Here is a 15,901-nt window from a genome sequence, read left to right as displayed (position 1 = left end):
ACAGCTCAAGAGCTTTCCCTCCCCTTCCTCGGCAGTTGCTGCTGAAAGCCAGCAGCGGCACAAACTGCTGCCGAGCCAGGAAGCAGCCTGACCCGCCAGCCCCACTCTACAAGGCTCAGTGAGCCCTGCCAGAGCTTCAGCCCATCTGGGAAGGGGCCGCTGTCATTTCACACTCTCCAACCCCCTCCAGGAAGCGCCGAAATCCTGCCAGCCCCGCTCCCCCTGCGGCAGCCTTGTCCAGCTGGGGGGGCAAGAGTCTGAAGCCTAGCCATACTAGCTCTTCCAAAGGCAGAAACCAGAGAGAAAGAAAAATTCCTGGGCTTAGGTTTCAAAGGGTGGTGTTCACAAGTTGATCTCCCTTTACAATGGGAAAACGACTGTCTGTTCTCAGAGATGACCAGGCATTGGCCAGCAGAAAGAAACCCCATCAACCTCCAGCAGCTTTAATTTCTCTAGCAGTTTTTCTTTGTTTCTTATTTATCAGCCTATCACACACACAGCAGTGACAGCCCCAGGCGTCCCCTCTCTGTAACACCAGAGCAGCTACCGCCCCAGGGTTCCACTCTCTGTGACACCACAGCCGTGACCACACCAGCGTTCCACTCTCTGTGACACGACAGCCGTGACAGCACTGGGCTTCCCTCTCTGTGACACCACATCAGAGACAGCACCATTGTTCCTCTCTCGGTGACACCACGGCAGTGACAGCACCAGTTTTCCACTCTCTGTGACACAACAGCAGTGACAACAACTGCTTTCTAATCTCTGTGACACCATGGCTGTGACTACACCAGTGTTCCACTGTCTGTGACGCCACAGCAGTGGCAGCACTGGGCTTCCCTCTCTGTGACGCCACAGCTGTGACAGCACCAGTGTTCCACACTCTGTGACACAACGGTAGTGAAAACAACAGCATTCCGCTCTCTCTGACACCACAGCAGTGACACCATTGGGCTTCCCTCTCTGTGACACCACAGCAGCGACAGCACTGGACTTCCCTCTCTGTGGCACCACAGCAGTGACAGCACTGAGCTTCCCTCTCTGTGACGCCACAGCTGTGACAGCACCAGTGTTCCACACTCTGTGACACAACGGTAGTGAAAACAACAGCATTCCGCTCTCTCTGACACCACAGCATTTACACCATTGGGCTTCCCTCTCTGGGACACCACAGCAGCGACAGCACTGGGCTTCCCGCTTAGTGGCACCACAGCAGTGACAGCACTGGGCTTCCCTCTCTGTGACACCACAGAATTGACAGCAACAGCGTTCCACTCTCTGTGACACCACGGCAGTCACAGCACTGGTTTCCCTCTCTGTGACACCACAGCCGTCACAGCCCAGGTGCTCCCCTCTCTGTGACACCACAACAGTGACAGCACAGTCTTCTATTCTCTGTGACACCAGAGCTCTGACAACTCCAATTTCCTCTGCAATGTGATACTACAGCTGTGACAGTTCTAGTGTTCCACTCTCTGTGACACCCGAGCAGTGAAAGCCTCAGTGTTCCACTCTCTGTCACATGACAGCCATGACAGCCCCACTGTTCACCTCTTAGTGAAGCAATCGCTCTGACAGCTCCAATTTCCTCCTCACTCTGACACCTGTCATGGTTTGAAAGTATTAATTAAAAAATCACTGGAAAACTTATCCATTTCTTGCTTGAAGATGTGGAATATGAGAAGGCCAAAAGAAGTTTAAAATTTAAAAGGAATCGAGGAAGTTTATTAACCAAACTACAAGGATACAAAACCAGAATAAAACTTCCAGATACCCTTTTTCCCCAGCACCCACGCATTGCTGTGTTTAATTGACAACACAGAGGTAAAAAAAAACATTGCTGTTTAAAACAGTCATAACTCTGCTATAGTCTTTTCATCAGTCCTTGTAGGGAAAAAGAAGTTCTCTTTTGTCAATCTATGGAGATTTTCACAAGAAAAAACATTTTCTCATGCCTTCCTATTGCTCTGATGCCAGCTGCTTAGAAAACTCTGCCATCAGTCCTTTCCTCCCATTTCACACCAGTCCCAGCTGTGTTTGTGGGCCATGATTCAAGGGGTGTCATTGAATCATGAAGGATAAGATCTTCAAAGGCAAAAGTTCTCTTCATTGGATTCTGTGATCATCTCTGGAAACAGGAATCTTTTGCTTTGTCACTTAAGAGCCACAAATCTTCAGCATCTCTCACTTCTCCTTTTCTCTTCCAGCATCACATAGCATTACAACAACTTCACCATTAGCACAGCTTTAGCAATGAATTCCTTTTGCTCAGAACTATACTTTGAAATACTCCATTCCCCCCAAAATACTGTTTCAGGAATTCAAGGAGTTTCTTCAGAACATGATTGTCCCCCTCCATAGCTTGAATAAAAGAAAATTTCAGCTTCTTCGGGCATCTTCCTCTTCTCTTCCCATCTGAGGCTTAATTCCTGTCCTCGCTGCCTTGGGTGGTTGATGCTGCCTCTTTACCTGTTGATCCCTCTCTCTTCCCCTCTCTCTGGAAAAAGGATTCATCTGCAAGTCTCGTCTGGCTAGTGAAAGGCTTCAACTCTTGCCCAGGCACTGGGGATGGTCCCGGGACCAGCGGCTGCAGCTCTTTGCCATGCAAGATTTTCCCTAGCTGCTCTGGAGGAGTGTGGCCACTGTGTCAGCAAGCCACAGCTCAAGAGCTTTCCCTCCCCTTCCTCGGCAGTTGCTGCTGAAAGCCAGCAGCGGCACAAACTGCTGCCGAGCCAGGAAGCAGCCTGACCCGCCAGCCCCACTCTACAAGGCTCAGTGAGCCCTGCCAGAGCTTCAGCCCATCTGGGAAGGGGCCGCTGTCATTTCACACTCTCCAACCCCCTCCAGGAAGCGCCGAAATCCTGCCAGCCCCGCTCCCCCTGCGGCAGCCTTGTCCAGCCGGGGGGCAAGAGGCTGAAGCCTAGCCATACTAGCTCTTCCAAAGGCAGAAACCAGAGAGAAAGAAAAATTCCTGGGCTTAGGTTTCAAAGGGTGGTGTTCACAAGTTGATCTCCCTTTACAATGGGAAAACAACTGTCTGTTCTCAGAGATGACCAGGCATTGGCCAGCAGAAAGAAACCCCATCAGCCTCCAGCAGCTTAAATTTCTCTAGCAGTTTTTCTTTGTTTCTTATTTATCAGCCTATCACACACACAGCAGTGACAGCCCCAGGCGTCCCCTCTCTGTAACACCAGAGCAGCTACCGCCCCAGGGTTCCACTCTCTGTGACACCACAGCAGTGACAGCACTGGGCTTCCCTCTCTGTGACACCACAGCCGTGACAGCACCATTGTTCCTCTCTCGGTGACACCACGGCAGTGACAGCACCAGTTTTCCACTCTCTGTGACACAACAGCAGTGACAACAACTGCTTTCCACTCTCTGTGACACCATGGCTGTGACTACACCAGTGTTCCACTGTCTGTGACACGACCGCAGTGGCAGCACTGGGCTTCCCTCTCTGTGACGCCACAGCTGTGACAGCACCAGTGTTCCACACTCTGTGACACAACGGTAGTGAAAACAACAGCATTCCGCTCTCTCTGACACCACAGCAGTGACACCATTGGGCTTCCCTCTCTGTGACACCACAGCAGCGACAGCACTGGACTTCCCTCTCTGTGGCACCACAGCAGTGACAGCTCTGGGCTTCCCTCTCTGTGACGCCACAGCTGTGACAGCACCAGTGTTCCACACTCTGTGACACAACGGTAGTGAAAACAACAGCATTCCGCTCTCTCTGACACCACAGCATTTACACCATTGGGCTTCCCTCTCTGGGACACCACAGCAGCGATAGCACTGGGCTTCCCGCTTAGTGGCACCACAGCAGTGACAGCACTGGGCTTCCCTCTCTGTGACACCACAGAATTGACAGCAACAGCGTTCCACTCTCTGTGACACCACGGCAGTCACAGCACTGGTTTCCCTCTCTGTGACACCACAGCCGTCACAGCCCAGGTGCTCCCCTCTCTGTGACACCACTACAGTGACAGCACAGTCTTCTATTCTCTGTGACACCAGAGCTCTGACAACTCCAATTTCCTCTGCAATGTGATACTACAGCTGTGACAGTTCTAGTGTTCCACTCTCTGTGACACCCGAGCAGTGAAAGCCTCAGTGTTCCACTCTCTGTCACATGACAGCCATGACAGCCCCACTGTTCACCTCTTAGTGAAGCAATCGCTCTGACAGCTCCAATTTCCTCCTCACTCTGACACCTGTCATGGTTTGAAAGTATTAATTAAAAAATCACTGGAAAACTTATCCATTTCTTGCTTGAAGATGTGGAATATGAGAAGGCCAAAAGAAGTTTAAAATTTAAAAGGAATCGAGGAAGTTTATTAACCAAACTACAAGGATACAAAACCAGAATAAAACTTCCAGATACCCTTTTTCCCCAGCACCCACGCATTGCTGTGTTTAATTGACAACACAGAGGTAAAAAAAAACATTGCTGTTTAAAACAGTCATAACTCTGCTATAGTCTTTTCATCAGTCCTTGTAGGGAAAAAGAAGTTCTCTTTTGTCAATCTATGGAGATTTTCACAAGAAAAAACATTTTCTCATGCCTTCCTATTGCTCTGATGCCAGCTGCTTAGAAAACTCTGCCATCAGTCCTTTCCTCCCATTTGACACCAGTCCCAGCTGTGTTTGTGGGCCATGATTCAAGGGGTGTCATTGAATCATGAAGGATAAGATCTTCAAAGGCAAAAGTTCTCTTCATTGGATTCTGTGATCATCTCTGGAAACAGGAATCTTTTGCTTTGTCACTTAAGAGCCACAAATCTTCAGCATCTCTCACTTCTCCTTTTCTCTTCCAGCATCACATAGCATTACAACAACTTCACCATTAGCACAGCTTTAGCAATGAATTCCTTTTGCTCAGAACTATACTTTGAAATACTCCATTCCCCCCAAAATACTGTTTCAGGAATTCAAGGAGTTTCTTCAGAACATGATTGTCCCCCTCCATAGCTTGAATAAAAGAAAATTTCAGCTTCTTCGGGCATCTTCCTCTTCTCTTCCCATCTGAGGCTTAATTCCTGTCCTCGCTGCCTTGGGTGGTTGATGCTGCCTCTTTACCTGTTGATCCCTCTCTCTTCCCCTCTCTCTGGAAAAAGGATTCATCTGCAAGTCTCGTCTGGCTAGTGAAAGGCTTCAACTCTTGCCCAGGCACTGGGGATGGTCCCGGGACCAGCGGCTGCAGCTCTTTGCCATGCAAGATTTTCCCTAGCTGCTCTGGAGGAGTGTGGCCACTGTGTCAGCAAGCCACAGCTCAAGAGCTTTCCCTCCCCTTCCTCGGCAGTTGCTGCTGAAAGCCAGCAGCGGCACAAACTGCTGCCGAGCCAGGAAGCAGCCTGACCCGCCAGCCCCACTCTACAAGGCTCAGTGAGCCCTGCCAGAGCTTCAGCCCATCTGGGAAGGGGCCGCTGTCATTTCACACTCTCCAACCCCCTCCAGGAAGCGCCGAAATCCTGCCAGCCCCGCTCCCCCTGCGGCAGCCTTGTCCAGCCGGGGGGCAAGAGGCTGAAGCCTAGCCATACTAGCTCTTCCAAAGGCAGAAACCAGAGAGAAAGAAAAATTCCTGGGCTTAGGTTTCAAAGGGTGGTGTTCACAAGTTGATCTCCCTTTACAATGGGAAAACAACTGTCTGTTCTCAGAGATGACCAGGCATTGGCCAGCAGAAAGAAACCCCATCAGCCTCCAGCAGCTTAAATTTCTCTAGCAGTTTTTCTTTGTTTCTTATTTATCAGCCTATCACACACACAGCAGTGACAGCCCCAGGCGTCCCCTCTCTGTAACACCAGAGCAGCTACCGCCCCAGGGTTCCACTCTCTGTGACACCACAGCAGTGACAGCACTGGGCTTCCCTCTCTGTGACACCACATCAGAGACAGCACCATTGTTCCTCTCTCGGTGACACCACGGCAGTGACAGCACCAGTTTTCCACTCTCTGTGACACAACAGCAGTGACAACAACTGCTTTCCACTCTCTATGACACCATGGCTGTGACTACACCAGTGTTCCACTGTCTGTGACACGACCGCAGTGGCAGCACTGGGCTTCCCTCTCTGTGACGCCACAGCTGTGACAGCACCAGTGTTCCACACTCTGTGACACAACGGTAGTGAAAACAACAGCATTCCGCTCTCTCTGACACCACAGCAGTGACACCATTGGGCTTCCCTCTCTGTGACACCACAGCAGCGACAGCACTGGACTTCCCTCTCTGTGGCACCACAGCAGTGACAGCTCTGGGCTTCCCTCTCTGTGACGCCACAGCTGTGACAGCACCAGTGTTCCACACTCTGTGACACAACGGTAGTGAAAACAACAGCATTCCGCTCTCTCTGACACCACAGCATTTACACCATTGGGCTTCCCTCTCTGGGACACCACAGCAGCGATAGCACTGGGCTTCCCGCTTAGTGGCACCACAGCAGTGACAGCACTGGGCTTCCCTCTCTGTGACACCACAGAATTGACAGCAACAGCGTTCCACTCTCTGTGACACCACGGCAGTCACAGCACTGGTTTCCCTCTCTGTGACACCACAGCCGTCACAGCCCAGGTGCTCCCCTCTCTGTGACACCACAACAGTGACAGCACAGTCTTCTATTCTCTGTGACACCAGAGCTCTGACAACTCCAATTTCCTCTGCAATGTGATACTACAGCTGTGACAGTTCTAGTGTTCCACTCTCTGTGACACCCGAGCAGTGAAAGCCTCAGTGTTCCACTCTCTGTCACATGACAGCCATGACAGCCCCACTGTTCACCTCTTAGTGAAGCAATCGCTCTGACAGCTCCAATTTCCTCCTCACTCTGACACCTGTCATGGTTTGAAAGTATTAATTAAAAAATCACTGGAAAACTTATCCATTTCTTGCTTGAAGATGTGGAATATGAGAAGGCCAAAAGAAGTTTAAAATTTAAAAGGAATCGAGGAAGTTTATTAACCAAACTACAAGGATACAAAACCAGAATAAAACTTCCAGATACCCTTTTTCCCCAGCAGCCACGCATTGCTGTGTTTAATTGACAACACAGAGGTAAAAAAAAACATTGCTGTTTAAAACAGTCATAACTCTGCTATAGTCTTTTCATCAGTCCTTGTAGGGAAAAAGAAGTTCTCTTTTGTCAATCTATGGAGATTTTCACAAGAAAAAACATTTTCTCATGCCTTCCTATTGCTCTGATGCCAGCTGCTTAGAAAACTCTGCCATCAGGCCTTTCCTCCCATTTGACACCAGTCTCAGCTGTGTTTGTGGGCCATGATTCAAGGGGTGTCATTGAATCATGAAGGATAAGTTCTTCAAAGGCAAAAGTTCTCTTCATTGGATTCTGTGATCATCTCTGGAAACAGGAATCTTTTGCTTTGTCACTTAAGAGCCACAAATCTTCAGCATCTCTCACTTCTCCTTTTCTCTTCCAGCATCACATAGCATTACAACAACTTCACCATTAGCACAGCTTTAGCAATGAATTCCTTTTGCTCAGAACTATACTTTGAAATACTCCATTCCCCCCAAAATACTGTTTCAGGAATTCAAGGAGTTTCTTCAGAACATGATTGTCCCCCTCCATAGCTTGAATAAAAGAAAATTTCAGCTTCTTCGGGCATCTTCCTCTTCTCTTCCCATCTGAGGCTTAATTCCTTTCCTCGCTGCCTTGGGTGGTTGATGCTGCCTCTTTACCTGTTGATCCCTCTCTCTTCCCCTCTCTCTGGAAAAAGGATTCATCTGCAAGTCTCGTCTGGCTAGTGAAAGGCTTCAACTCTTGCCCAGGCACTGGGGATGGTCTCGGGGCCAGCGGCTGCAGCTCTTTGCCATGCAAGATTTTCTCTAGCTGCTCTGGAGGAGTGTGGCCACTGTGTCAGCAAGCCACAGCTCAAGAGCTTTCCCTCTCCTTCCTCGGCAGTTGCTGCTGAAAGCCAGCAGCGGCACAAACTGCTGCCGAGCCAGGAAGCAGCCTGACCCGCCAGCCCCACTCTACAAGGCTCAGTGAGCCCTGCCAGAGCTTCAGCCCATCTGGGAAGGGGCCGCTGTCATTTCACACTCTCCAACCCCCTCCAGGAAGCGCCGAAATCCTGCCAGCCCCGCTCCCCCTGCGGCAGCCTTGTCCAGCCGGGGGGCAAGAGGCTGAAGCCTAGCCATACTAGCTCTTCCAAAGGCAGAAACCAGAGAGAAAGAAAAATTCCTGGGCTTAGGTTTCAAAGGGTGGTGTTCACAAGTTGATCTCCCTTTACAATGGGAAAACAACTGTCTGTTCTCAGAGATGACCAGGCATTGGCCAGCAGAAAGAAACCCCATCAACCTCCAGCAGCTTTAATTTCTCTAGCAGTTTTTCTTTGTTTCTTATTTATCAGCCTATCACACACACAGCAGTGACAGCCCCAGGCGTCCCCTCTCTGTAACACCAGAGCAGCTACCGCCCCAGGGTTCCACTCTCTGTGACACCACAGCCGTGACAACACCAGCGTTCCACTCTCTGTGACACCACAGCTGTGACAACACTGGGCTTCCCTCTCTGTGACACCACATCAGAGACAGCACCATTGTTCCTCTCTCGGTGACACCATGGCAGTGAAAGCACCAGTTTTCCACTCTCTGTGACACAACAGCAGTGACAACAACTGCTTTCTACTCTCTGTGACACCATGGCTGTGACTACACCAGTGTTCCACTGTCTGTGACACGACCGCAGTGGCAGCACTGGGCTTCCCTCTCTGTGACACCACCGCTGTGACAGCACCAGTGTTCCACACTCTGTGACACAACGGTAGTGAAAACAACAGCATTCCGCTCTCTCTGACACCACAGCAGTGACACCATTGGGCTTCCCTCTCTGTGACACCACAGCAGCGACAGCACTGGACTTCCCTCTCTATGGTACCACAGCAGTGACACCACTGGGCTTCCCTCTCTGTGACACCACAGAATTGACAGCAACAGCGTTCCACTCTCTGTGACACCACGGCAGTCACAGCACTGGTTTCCCTCTCTGTGACACCACAGCCGTCACAGCCCAACTGCTCCCCTCTCTGTGACACCACAACAGTGACAGCACAGTCTTCTATTCTCTGTGACACCAGAGCTCTGACAACTCCAATTTCCTCTGCAATGTGATACTACAGCTGTGACAGTTCTAGTGTTCCACTCTCTGTGACACCCGAGCAGTGAAAGCCTCAGTGTTCCACTCTCTGTCACATGACAGCCATGACAGCCCCACTGTTCACCTCTTAGTGAAGCAATCGCTCTGACAGCTCCAATTTCCTCCTCACTCTGACACCTGTCATGGTTTGAAAGTATTAATTAAAAAATCACTGCAATACTTATTCATTTCTTGCTTGAAGATGTGGAATATGAGAAGGCCAAAAGAAGTTTAAAATTTAAAAGGAATCGAGGAAGTTTATTAACCAAACTACAAGGATACAAAACCAGAATAAAACTTCCAGATACCCTTTTTCCCCAGCAGCCACGCATTGCTGTGTTTAATTGACAACACAGAGGTAAAAAAAACCATTGCTGTTTAAAACAGTCATAACTCTGCTATAGTCTTTTCATCAGTCCTTGTAGGGAAAAAGAAGTTCTCTTTTGTCAATCTATGGAGATTTTCACAAGAAAAAACATTTTCTCATGCCTTCCTATTGCTCTGATGCCAGCTGCTTAGAAAACTCTGCCATCAGTCCTTTCCTCCCATTTGACACCAGTCCCAGCTGTGTTTGTGGGCCATGATTCAAGGGGTGTCATTGAATCATGAAGGATAAGTTCTTCAAAGACAAAAGTTCTCTTCATTGGATTCTGTGATCATCTCTGGAAACAGGAATCTTTTGCTTTGTCACTTAAGAGCCACAAATCTTCAGCATCTCTCACTTCTCCTTTTCTCTTCCAGCATCACATAGCATTACAACAACTTCACCATTAGCACAGCTTTAGCAATGAATTCCTTTTGCTCAGAACTATACTTTGAAATACTCCATTCCCCCCAAAATACTGTTTCAGGAATTCAAGGAGTTTCTTCAGAACATGATTGTCCCCCTCCATAGCTTGAATAAAAGAAAATATCAGCTTCTTCGGGCATCTTCCTCTTCTCTTCCCATCTGAGGCTTAATTCCTTTCCTCGCTGCCTTGGGTGGTTGATGCTGCCTCTTTACCTGTTGATCCCTCTCTCTTCCCCTCTCTCTGGAAAAAGGATTCATCTGCAAGTCTCGTCTGGCTAGTGAAAGGCTTCAACTCTTGCCCAGGCACTGGGGATGGTCCCGGGGCCAGCGGCTGCAGCTCTTTGCCATGCAAGATTTTCCCTAGCTGCTCTGGAGGAGTGTGGCCACTGTGTCAGCAAGCCACAGCTCAAGAGCTTTTCCTCCCCTTCCTCGGCAGTTGCTGCTGAAAGCCAGCAGCGGCACAAAGTGCTGCCGAGCCAGGAAGCAGCCTGACCCGCCAGCCCCACTCTACAAGGCTCAGTGAGCCCTGCCAGAGCTTCAGCCCATCTGGGAAGGGGCCGCTGTCATTTCACACTCTCCAACCCCCTCCAGGAAGTGCCGAAATCCTGCCAGCCCCGCTCCCCCTGCGGCAGCCTTGTCCAGCCGGGGGGGCAAGAGGCTGAAGCCTAGCCATACTAGCTCTTCCAAAGGCAGAAACCAGAGAGAAAGAAAAATTCCTGGGCTTAGGTTTCAAAGGGTGGTGTTAACAAGTTGATCTCCCTTTACAATGGGAAAACAACTGTCTGTTCTCAGAGATGACCAGGCATTGGCCAGCAGAAAGAAACCCCATCAGCCTCCAGCAGCTTAAATTTCTCTAGCAGTTTTTCTTTGTTTCTTATTTATCAGCCTATCACACACACAGCAGTGACAGCCCCAGGCGTCCCCTCTCTGTAACACCAGAGCAGCTACCGCCCCAGGGTTCCACTCTCTGTGACACCACAGCAGTGACAGCACTGGGCTTCCCTCTCTGTGACACCACATCAGAGACAGCACCATTGTTCCTCTCTCGGTGACACCACGGCAGTGACAGCACCAGTTTTCCACTCTCTGTGACACAACAGCAGTGACAACAACTGCTTTCCACTCTCTATGACACCATGGCTGTGACTACACCAGTGTTCCACTGTCTGTGACACGACCGCAGTGGCAGCACTGGGCTTCCCTCTCTGTGACGCCACAGCTGTGACAGCACCAGTGTTCCACACTCTGTGACACAACGGTAGTGAAAACAACAGCATTCCGCTCTCTCTGACACCACAGCAGTGACACCATTGGGCTTCCCTCTCTGTGACACCACAGCAGCGACAGCACTGGACTTCCCTCTCTGTGGCACCACAGCAGTGACAGCTCTGGGCTTCCCTCTCTGTGACGCCACAGCTGTGACAGCACCAGTGTTCCACACTCTGTGACACAACGGTAGTGAAAACAACAGCATTCCGCTCTCTCTGACACCACAGCATTTACACCATTGGGCTTCCCTCTCTGGGACACCACAGCAGCGACAGCACTGGGCTTCCCGCTTAGTGGCACCACAGCAGTGACAGCACTGGGCTTCCCTCTCTGTGACACCACAGAATTGACAGCAACAGCGTTCCACTCTCTGTGACACCACGGCAGTCACAGCACTGGTTTCCCTCTCTGTGACACCACAGCCGTCACAGCCCAGGTGCTCCCCTCTCTGTGACACCACAACAGTGACAGCACAGTCTTCTATTCTCTGTGACACCAGAGCTCTGACAACTCCAATTTCCTCTGCAATGTGATACTACAGCTGTGACAGTTCTAGTGTTCCACTCTCTGTGACACCCGAGCAGTGAAAGCCTCAGTGTTCCACTCTCTGTCACATGACAGCCATGACAGCCCCACTGTTCACCTCTTAGTGAAGCAATCGCTCTGACAGCTCCAATTTCCTCCTCACTCTGACACCTGTCATGGTTTGAAAGTATTAATTAAAAAATCACTGGAAAACTTATCCATTTCTTGCTTGAAGATGTGGAATATGAGAAGGCCAAAAGAAGTTTAAAATTTAAAAGGAATCGAGGAAGTTTATTAACCAAACTACAAGGATACAAAACCAGAATAAAACTTCCAGATACCCTTTTTCCCCAGCAGCCACGCATTGCTGTGTTTAATTGACAACACAGAGGTAAAAAAAAACATTGCTGTTTAAAACAGTCATAACTCTGCTATAGTCTTTTCATCAGTCCTTGTAGGGAAAAAGAAGTTCTCTTTTGTCAATCTATGGAGATTTTCACAAGAAAAAACATTTTCTCATGCCTTCCTATTGCTCTGATGCCAGCTGCTTAGAAAACTCTGCCATCAGGCCTTTCCTCCCATTTGACACCAGTCCCAGCTGTGTTTGTGGGCCATGATTCAAGGGGTGTCATTGAATCATGAAGGATAAGTTCTTCAAAGGCAAAAGTTCTCTTCATTGGATTCTGTGATCATCTCTGGAAACAGGAATCTTTTGCTTTGTCACTTAAGAGCCACAAATCTTCAGCATCTCTCACTTCTCCTTTTCTCTTCCAGCATCACATAGCATTACAACAACTTCACCATTAGCACAGCTTTAGCAATGAATTCCTTTTGCTCAGAACTATACTTTGAAATACTCCATTCCCCCCAAAATACTGTTTCAGGAATTCAAGGAGTTTCTTCAGAACATGATTGTCCCCCTCCATAGCTTGAATAAAAGAAAATTTCAGCTTCTTCGGGCATCTTCCTCTTCTCTTCCCATCTGAGGCTTAATTCCTTTCCTCGCTGCCTTGGGTGGTTGATGCTGCCTCTTTACCTGTTGATCCCTCTCTCTTCCCCTCTCTCTGGAAAAAGGATTCATCTGCAAGTCTCGTCTGGCTAGTGAAAGGCTTCAACTCTTGCCCAGGCACTGGGGATGGTCTCGGGGCCAGCGGCTGCAGCTCTTTGCCATGCAAGATTTTCTCTAGCTGCTCTGGAGGAGTGTGGCCACTGTGTCAGCAAGCCACAGCTCAAGAGCTTTCCCTCTCCTTCCTCGGCAGTTGCTGCTGAAAGCCAGCAGCGGCACAAACTGCTGCCGAGCCAGGAAGCAGCCTGACCCGCCAGCCCCACTCTACAAGGCTCAGTGAGCCCTGCCAGAGCTTCAGCCCATCTGGGAAGGGGCCGCTGTCATTTCACACTCTCCAACCCCCTCCAGGAAGCGCCGAAATCCTGCCAGCCCCGCTCCCCCTGCGGCAGCCTTGTCCAGCCGGGGGGCAAGAGGCTGAAGCCTAGCCATACTAGCTCTTCCAAAGGCAGAAACCAGAGAGAAAGAAAAATTCCTGGGCTTAGGTTTCAAAGGGTGGTGTTCACAAGTTGATCTCCCTTTACAATGGGAAAACAACTGTCTGTTCTCAGAGATGACCAGGCATTGGCCAGCAGAAAGAAACCCCATCAACCTCCAGCAGCTTTAATTTCTCTAGCAGTTTTTCTTTGTTTCTTATTTATCAGCCTATCACACACACAGCAGTGACAGCCCCAGGCGTCCCCTCTCTGTAACACCAGAGCAGCTACCGCCCCAGGGTTCCACTCTCTGTGACACCACAGCCGTGACAACACCAGCGTTCCACTCTCTGTGACACCACAGCTGTGACAACACTGGGCTTCCCTCTCTGTGACACCACATCAGAGACAGCACCATTGTTCCTCTCTCGGTGACACCATGGCAGTGAAAGCACCAGTTTTCCACTCTCTGTGACACAACAGCAGTGACAACAACTGCTTTCTACTCTCTGTGACACCATGGCTGTGACTACACCAGTGTTCCACTGTCTGTGACACGACCGCAGTGGCAGCACTGGGCTTCCCTCTCTGTGACACCACCGCTGTGACAGCACCAGTGTTCCACACTCTGTGACACAACGGTAGTGAAAACAACAGCATTCCGCTCTCTCTGACACCACAGCAGTGACACCATTGGGCTTCCCTCTCTGTGACACCACAGCAGCGACAGCACTGGACTTCCCTCTCTATGGTACCACAGCAGTGACACCACTGGGCTTCCCTCTCTGTGACACCACAGAATTGACAGCAACAGCGTTCCACTCTCTGTGACACCACGGCAGTCACAGCACTGGTTTCCCTCTCTGTGACACCACAGCCGTCACAGCCCAACTGCTCCCCTCTCTGTGACACCACAACAGTGACAGCACAGTCTTCTATTCTCTGTGACACCAGAGCTCTGACAACTCCAATTTCCTCTGCAATGTGATACTACAGCTGTGACAGTTCTAGTGTTCCACTCTCTGTGACACCCGAGCAGTGAAAGCCTCAGTGTTCCACTCTCTGTCACATGACAGCCATGACAGCCCCACTGTTCACCTCTTAGTGAAGCAATCGCTCTGACAGCTCCAATTTCCTCCTCACTCTGACACCTGTCATGGTTTGAAAGTATTAATTAAAAAATCACTGCAATACTTATTCATTTCTTGCTTGAAGATGTGGAATATGAGAAGGCCAAAAGAAGTTTAAAATTTAAAAGGAATCGAGGAAGTTTATTAACCAAACTACAAGGATACAAAACCAGAATAAAACTTCCAGATACCCTTTTTCCCCAGCAGCCACGCATTGCTGTGTTTAATTGACAACACAGAGGTAAAAAAAACCATTGCTGTTTAAAACAGTCATAACTCTGCTATAGTCTTTTCATCAGTCCTTGTAGGGAAAAAGAAGTTCTCTTTTGTCAATCTATGGAGATTTTCACAAGAAAAAACATTTTCTCATGCCTTCCTATTGCTCTGATGCCAGCTGCTTAGAAAACTCTGCCATCAGTCCTTTCCTCCCATTTGACACCAGTCCCAGCTGTGTTTGTGGGCCATGATTCAAGGGGTGTCATTGAATCATGAAGGATAAGTTCTTCAAAGACAAAAGTTCTCTTCATTGGATTCTGTGATCATCTCTGGAAACAGGAATCTTTTGCTTTGTCACTTAAGAGCCACAAATCTTCAGCATCTCTCACTTCTCCTTTTCTCTTCCAGCATCACATAGCATTACAACAACTTCACCATTAGCACAGCTTTAGCAATGAATTCCTTTTGCTCAGAACTATACTTTGAAATACTCCATTCCCCCCAAAATACTGTTTCAGGAATTCAAGGAGTTTCTTCAGAACATGATTGTCCCCCTCCATAGCTTGAATAAAAGAAAATATCAGCTTCTTCGGGCATCTTCCTCTTCTCTTCCCATCTGAGGCTTAATTCCTTTCCTCGCTGCCTTGGGTGGTTGATGCTGCCTCTTTACCTGTTGATCCCTCTCTCTTCCCCTCTCTCTGGAAAAAGGATTCATCTGCAAGTCTCGTCTGGCTAGTGAAAGGCTTCAACTCTTGCCCAGGCACTGGGGATGGTCCCGGGGCCAGCGGCTGCAGCTCTTTGCCATGCAAGATTTTCCCTAGCTGCTCTGGAGGAGTGTGGCCACTGTGTCAGCAAGCCACAGCTCAAGAGCTTTTCCTCCCCTTCCTCGGCAGTTGCTGCTGAAAGCCAGCAGCGGCACAAAGTGCTGCCGAGCCAGGAAGCAGCCTGACCCGCCAGCCCCACTCTACAAGGCTCAGTGAGCCCTGCCAGAGCTTCAGCCCATCTGGGAAGGGGCCGCTGTCATTTCACACTCTCCAACCCCCTCCAGGAAGTGCCGAAATCCTGCCAGCCCCGCTCCCCCTGCGGCAGCCTTGTCCAGCCGGGGGGGCAAGAGGCTGAAGCCTAGCCATACTAGCTCTTCCAAAGGCAGAAACCAGAGAGAAAGAAAAATTCCTGGGCTTAGGTTTCAAAGGGTGGTGTTAACAAGTTGATCTCCCTTTACAATGGGAAAACAACTGTCTGTTCTCAGAGATGACCAGGCATTGGCCAGCAGAAAGAAACCCCATCAGCCTCCAGCAGCTTAAATTTCTCTAGCAGTTTTTCTTTGTTTCTTAT

The sequence above is a fragment of the Cyanistes caeruleus genome, unplaced genomic scaffold, assembly GCF_971803275.1.
Source record: "Cyanistes caeruleus unplaced genomic scaffold, bCyaCae1.hap1.1 HAP1_SUPER_34, whole genome shotgun sequence".
Lineage (NCBI taxonomy): Eukaryota > Metazoa > Chordata > Aves > Passeriformes > Paridae > Cyanistes > Cyanistes caeruleus.
Note: the sequence above shows the minus strand (reverse complement) of the source record.